Raw genomic sequence first — 6,645 nt, forward strand, 5'->3', positions numbered from 1 at the left:
ACTTCTCCAGGTGTCCCTTCATTCCTTCTACGTTTCCATGGGAAGGCGGCAGATCTTTCCGGGCTAAACCTGGTTCAGTGTCACCATCTTTGGGAGGACCAACCACACAGAGGCCATCTGAGGCTTTGGGTTCTATGCTTCCGAGAGTCGCTTCTGGGTGACCAGTAGTGTGAGGTCAGGAAAAGGAGCCACAAACCTAATTTTAAAACAGCACAGCTGTTTGGGGGTGCCGACACCCCATACCGAGCATGGCCTTCAGGTTTCTGGGTAAGACCCAAAGCACAGAAGACTTTCCTCTTGGAACTGTTCACTTGCAAGAGGTGGTCAAGAATTCAGCTTTCCTCTTCCCCTTGCCCAACACCCGACGCACATGACACAGTTCTTACTCCTGGCTGGCCTCAGTTTGTCCCCTTGGGGCAGGGATGCTGCATTAGCCATCTTTGTATCCTCGGGGCTTAGCACACAATGTCGCACAGAGAAGTTTCCAGATATGTTGAGTGAGTGATGAGGAGGGACAGAGAAGTTACCCGCCAGAGAACTGGGGCTAGAAGAATGAGGATGGGGAAGGTGAAGAGCCCATTTTGCTCTCAGACTTCTCATGCTACCTGGCATTCTTACTGAATCACTTTCTGCCGTCTTTCCTAGATATTTCTTAAGATGCTAAAGAGGGGATTACCCAGAGAGGCAGTAGCTTTCTCTTCTCAGCGGCCAAGGGTCAGACAGATGGCTGAGGGCGGTGGTGGGGGTGCCAGCCTGTTGTGAGCTTCACACTGGATCCTCGTTCACTCTTGGGACCCAGGCTCCGGACCGCTCCCGCCAGGCCTGTGCGCTCTCCAGGGCTGCTGTGGGGGGTGGGGGGGGCGGGCGGGCGGTGGGCGGTGAGTCATTCATTCCTCATGCCACAGCTATCGCCTTCCCAGGAAATTGTATCAGACATGTACGCAGAGATACACACACTGTGCATACACCCATGCACAGACCGGGTCCACCAGCAAGAGAGCGGATATCCCATGCCAGGCCCGACCACGGCCCCTAGAGCTCCTTGGTCCAGCAAAGCTGGGGGTGTCTGGGGGACAAGACACGTGGCGAGGTTTGCTGTGATGCTTCGTCTCTTTGCGGTGCTGAAGTGACCGGGATGAAGACTCTGGCCCCTTGGGGGGCTCCCGCATGGGTGAGCACCCGTGAAGAACGTGCAAGTCCGCCAACATTTCCATTCGGGGCCTGCCGTGGAGACTGAAAACAGCCTGACCGCTCAGAGGCTCGAGCAGACTTGCTCTTTTATGCTCATTTCTGATAGCACGTAAGCATTTCAGTGTGAACCTAGAGTCCTCGTTCAGATCATTGATCTCCCCTTTGCCGTTAGACCCCTGGTTCTGCACTGGCCAGGGTCATGGGCACGGGGGTCTGTGCGGAGAGGTGAGGAGACAGAATGCAGGCTCTCCATGCAAAGTAGGGGTGCATCCTGCTGTCATGAGGCTGTCCAGCATGGTGAGTGCCATGGGCCCAAGACTCACTGTCATCCAGACAGTCACCAGAGGGACAGATTACGGCCGGGCCCCGCTGCCTCCTGGGACAGCAGAGGAGGAGGTCTGGGCACAGGAAAATTTGGACTGGGTTTCTTCTCCTGGGCCTTGGTTTTATCCTCTTTAGACGTGCCAGCCTTGCTACGGTCTCTTCTCTGACCTGTCCACAGGTAAATCACCAAGTTCAGCAGCTGCCCGGAAGGGAAACGAGACCTAGGCGTGACTCAGTGTCCCAGTCCGGTGGCCGCATCCCTGCGAAATATCAACCCCATGAGAACCTTCTAGCACTCTCTTGCCTTCCTCCTCAGCTGTGTATTCCTGAGCGGCCGCCCGAGGCCTGGCCCTTGCCTGACAGTTGCTGACCACGTGCCAGGCACCGGCCAGGACTGCCCACGGCCCCCCAACTCTGACGACCCCGAGAGACTTGTGATGGCCGTAACTGTTGAACTTGTGTTTGCAAGTGCTTGGTAAGTGTGTGAATTGTGTGTTGACGGTGGGGAGGCGAGCAGCACACACCTTGGAAGGGGGCCCCTTCTTCAGCCCTGCACCCAGCCCCTGAGGCGGAAGACCCTGGGCTTGAAGACTCACGGTAGTTTTCCACTGGACCCCAATCTCCCCTCTGGGCTCTCATGCTCCACTAAGAGAAGGACTTGGGGATTCTAGGTCCTCGGTGTGTCCGGACTTGACAACCTTGGAGGTAGGTAGTGGGCCGAATCATTTACTGTCCAAATCAGGACCTTTCCAGAGTGATGATGCCGGGGATGGAGGGACCCCAGACCTTTGTGCAGAGACAGGAGATCTGCACTGATCTTTCTGGGCCTCAGCTTCCCCTGTGGTCAGATGGCGTTATTCTGACGTGACATGTTTTTGCCTCTAGTTACTCAAAACATGGCAGCTACTTTACAGTAAGTCTGTCTCATTGCGGGGGAGGGGGCTCGTGTGCTTTCCGTCTCCTAGAAGAGCTCCTAGAAAGGAGGACCTTCTAGCTGAGCTTACCTTTTTAGGAGCCAAGCCGCGTGGCCAGGATGTCAGCATGGATGCTAGTTGCCCCTGAGACCCCTCGGGGTTTTAGTGGTGAAATATAAGGAGCTACTTCCCCACCTCCATCTTCACTTCTGTCAGCAGAAGAGTGATTTCTCACCCTCTCAGCCCCATAAATCTCCCGCGTAACCACTGGAGCTCCCACACTGCCCTGCCAAACCAAACAACGCTCAACTAAAACAAATTAGACAAAACTGTAAATGGTCTAAGACCGAGAGAGACCCTTCTTGGTTCCACCCTCGCGGGCATCGGGGTTCATTTAACCAAATCCCTAAACCCATCTTCCCGGTGTTCACTGCCCCCCGATTTTGCCCTTTGTGAAAGGCGTCACCATGCCCTTTGAGGCTCGGAGTCACTGCTGGGCGCTCAGCCCCTCTGACTCCATCAGGCCACTCCTCCTTGGGAGTGTCTCTCACCCTCCCTCCTTCCTCCCTCTTCCTTCGGCCCCATCCCTGCCAGCCGCCGCTGGTCTGCGGAACTCTGCCAGGCCGTCCCCCCAGAATACCTCATTCATCATGCTGTTCCTCTGCTCAGGAATCTACGGTCTCCGGGTGTGGGACCAGTCGGGGTGTTGCATGGGACTCTGGGAAGCTCCAGGCTACCTGGAAAGCGGGACTCGGGGTGGCAGTCTGGCGGGAAGGGAGGGATGAGGGCTTGTCTTGGAGCTTACTTCTATAGCAAGCACAGTGGGTTTACTTCTTCGTGATAACAGGTGCCTACGAATAGGAAAGGTTTCTAAAGATGGTTTTAGCAGAGTGTTCCAGGGGTCAATACCAGAAAATGCACATCCAAGTGGTACGGGGCACTGGTCGGCCACACAACAGAAGAACCCAGACGTGGAGTGAGCTTTTCTCTGCAAGTTCTCAGTCTCGTCAGGTCGGCAAGTGGATTTATCGGTTATTCTCTGAGCCCCGTCTCTTCCAAGGGCAGTTTGTCCTCAGGCTGGTTTCCCCCATGGTGGTGGCAGGTGCTTCCTTGTTCACCTCTCAGAGAGGGGAGAGGGGGCCTCTTCTCCCTAAGGGGGGGCAAAGCCCCGCGGTCCACTCTGAACACTCGGCTTGAGTTTTTGCGTCCATCCCTGAGCCATCTGTGACGAGAGAGATCACCCGGAGCTTGGTCAGTCTTATGCAAACGGTGGACGTGGGCAGATGGTCCAGTGTCCATGATGATGTAAGACTGAGAAAACTGAAGATGAACAAGGTCAAGGGGTGGCTTGCATGAGGGCAGTGGATGGGGATTATGTGTGAGTGTGGGGATGCTAAAGCCCCCGCTCCTGCCTGGCCCCCAAATGCTGGGCTTCTGGGCATGACAGCGCTGATTCTAGCCAGAGGGGTGGCATTTGAGAAATAGCAGGCAGGGGGCCTTCTCTGAAAGAACCAATTGCTCTTTGAAAAGGGAGGATGGTGGTTCTGGAAGGATCTCCTCTTGGAGTTTGGCTTGAGTACAAGCAAGGTTCCCGAGAGCACATCAGGTCTATGGGAAAAAAAGGAGAGGGATCCAGGCTGTGGGGCCTCTTGTGCACCCCTGTCTTGGGACAGTCTGCCTAGGGATGCCCGCCCTGCAGGATTGGAATCATGTACCCCCACCCTGCATGCACCTTGCCCTCTTCCTTGGCACCATGGCAGTTTAAAATTAGTCTTTTGCATAACACTTGAGACCTGGTTCAATGTGGCCGCAGAATTGGTGAAAACCTCCCGCGTGCCTTGGTTTCCCCAGGCGAGAAGCAGAGATGAGTCCACAGGAAGCCAGGAGGGAGAGGCTTCTCGTTATCAGCCCTCACCTCAAGGACCAAACTGATAACATGATTTCCTCAGAACCGGGCGTCAGGGCTTTCTGTTTCTTCTCTGGCAGAAAGTCCGGAAAGGCCCCTGCCCAGCCGGTTCATGCTGACATGTGACCTCTCCATTCTTTGCTTCCTGTAGGCAGGAAACCGCAAGCAGCACGTTGCTTTACTCCACATCCAGACGCACACCGTTTCCTCTGCTGGAAAACACATTAATCCGCGTAGTGAGGGAGAGGTGCCTGGGCTCTGAGGGATGCCGTGTTCTGTGTGGCCCGCTGGTGGCTGCTTTAAGGGGCTCCAGCACACCCTCAAAGCCACTGCCCTGGGGGTCACACAGTGACCCCTGGAAGGCGCTGGGTTTGGGGGACCTCAAGTCTCAGAGCAGTTGGACCCCTGGTGGGACCAGGCTGAGCCTGGGGCTGGGGCCCCGTGGGGACTGGCTCTTGGACACCAGAGGACACTGTTGCTGAGGGTGGCTGAAAGCCGAAACAGGATAACCCAGGAAGAATTGAATCACACACTGGCGACCCAGGAGGGACCCTCAAGGTCATCGGCTTCCCTCCTTTGAGATAATAAAGGATTCTGAGGCCTGGGGAGGGGGACAGGATTCACCCCCAAAATTAAGCACTAGGAAGTGATGGATTTAGAATTTGAACCTGGGCCTATTGCCTCCTGATCGCCATTCCTGGGCTTGCTGTTACAAATACACCATATACACGGAAACGTGTAACGCTTAAAGGACTTTATTGCTCGAATATTGGGCGCTCCTGACTCTTTGGGGACCTAAAGACAGAAGTAAAAGCAGCCTGGGGTGTCTCACGTTGTCGCTTTTCCCAGCCTTCCCCTCACAGCAGGATGGATGCTCACCTGATGCAGATGCCCCGCCTTCAGGGAGCCCACTGGCTTGGGAGTGGCTCCCCAGTCTGCGTCTCGGGGGGAGTCTTGCCTTAAGATGCTTTAAGAAAGCGTGACAGATGTGAGAGAAGCAGCCGAATGAAGATTTTAACGTGAGTCGGTGAGGTATTTCTGGAGGCATCCTGGAGTCCTCAGCACTTACCTTGGCGACATTGTGGGCACAGAAAGGGGACAGCAAAGGGCAAGAGGATCTTTCTAGGGTCTCCCTGACAAGATCCGCTCTCGTTCATTGGCACGATTTTTGCTTTTGAGAGCAAGAGCTTTATTTTTCCATTTTCCTTGCTCCCTATGCCTTATGTAACTCTGTGGGCTTGTTTTAAAGCCAGATGATATGCGTGGCTGATTCTTGTTCTGGGAATTAACGTGGTATGTTCACCCGAGTTCAGGGCATCAAGCTGCCTGAGGAATGTTGCTGGGACTCCACACAGATTCTGGCCTCAGTTGACACCTCACCTGAAGCATCTCATGGATGGACGTCCTTGAGGACGCATCTCATGGATCTCATGGATGGACGTCCTTGAGGACAAGGATCTGAGCCTCATTCTGAGACAGGCAGGGAGGGTCTTGGCCAGGACTGCGTACCCGGGTCTGTGCCCCTCAACGCAGGGCTTGAACTCAGCACCCTGAGATCAAGAGCAGGATGCTTAACCGACTAGGACCATCCCTGGCGCCCCCAAAAGGGAGATTTTTACCTTTCACCCTACTTGACACGTGGAAAAATAAGGAACAGAAAACGAGGTCGGGTGGGTCAGAAGACTCCGCTTCCCTGTGGAGGTGTGAGTGCAGACCACGCGGACAGGTGACAGGCAAGGGCCAGTCCGGCTGTGACTTGCTACCAGCGTACCTGGGCGTACGTCCTCCTGGCGCCACGCCGGGCCCCCGTCCTGCTGGAAACACCTCCGCACACGCAGACGCTCCAAGGACCGCCTTCGGGCTTCAGCGATCCCACAGACAGTTGGAACCCGTGTATCAGGTCCTCGTCACGGGGAAGGACCTGCAAGTGTTTTCACTTGTCCAACCCCCAGCAGCGTCCTACCATTCCCCAATCCCCTCTTCCCCTCTGCTGACAAGAGCAGGAGCAGAGAAGTTCTCACGAGGAGAACACTCTCGGTAATGAAAATGACAATTCACGACCCAGTTCGAGGCTCTGTCCCTCTCTTTTACACCTCCTTCGAGACTATAGTTATTTGTATTACTTTGCTAGGCGCTGTAACAAAATCCCACACACTGAGGGGGCTCTAACGACAGATATGATTGCCTCACAGTCCCGGGGCTGGGAGTCCGAGATCCAGGTGTGGGCGGGCGGGCTCCCCCCAAGGCTGTGGGGGAGAATCTGTTCACGCCCCTCCCCTACTTCCGGTGGCTCAGTGGCCGTCTCTGGCT

The 6,645-nt window shown here is 55.3% G+C and overlaps 1 long non-coding RNA gene across 1 annotated transcript; it reads left to right on the plus strand.

The window, feature by feature from the left end:
* Positions 1-975: 975 nt before the first annotated feature.
* On the plus strand, positions 976-6,408 carry LOC135364509 (uncharacterized). Its single transcript, XR_010411731.1, has 3 exons — positions 976-1,300; positions 1,694-1,990; positions 4,487-6,408. It is a non-coding gene; the product is annotated as an uncharacterized LOC135364509 (long non-coding RNA).
* The last annotated feature ends 237 nt before the right edge of the window (positions 6,409-6,645 follow it).

The sequence above is a fragment of the Mirounga angustirostris genome, unplaced genomic scaffold, assembly GCF_029215605.1.
Source record: "Mirounga angustirostris isolate CCGP_5_RB_7025 unplaced genomic scaffold, mMirAng1.0.hap1 SCAF_5, whole genome shotgun sequence".
Classification (NCBI taxonomy): domain Eukaryota; kingdom Metazoa; phylum Chordata; class Mammalia; order Carnivora; family Phocidae; genus Mirounga; species Mirounga angustirostris.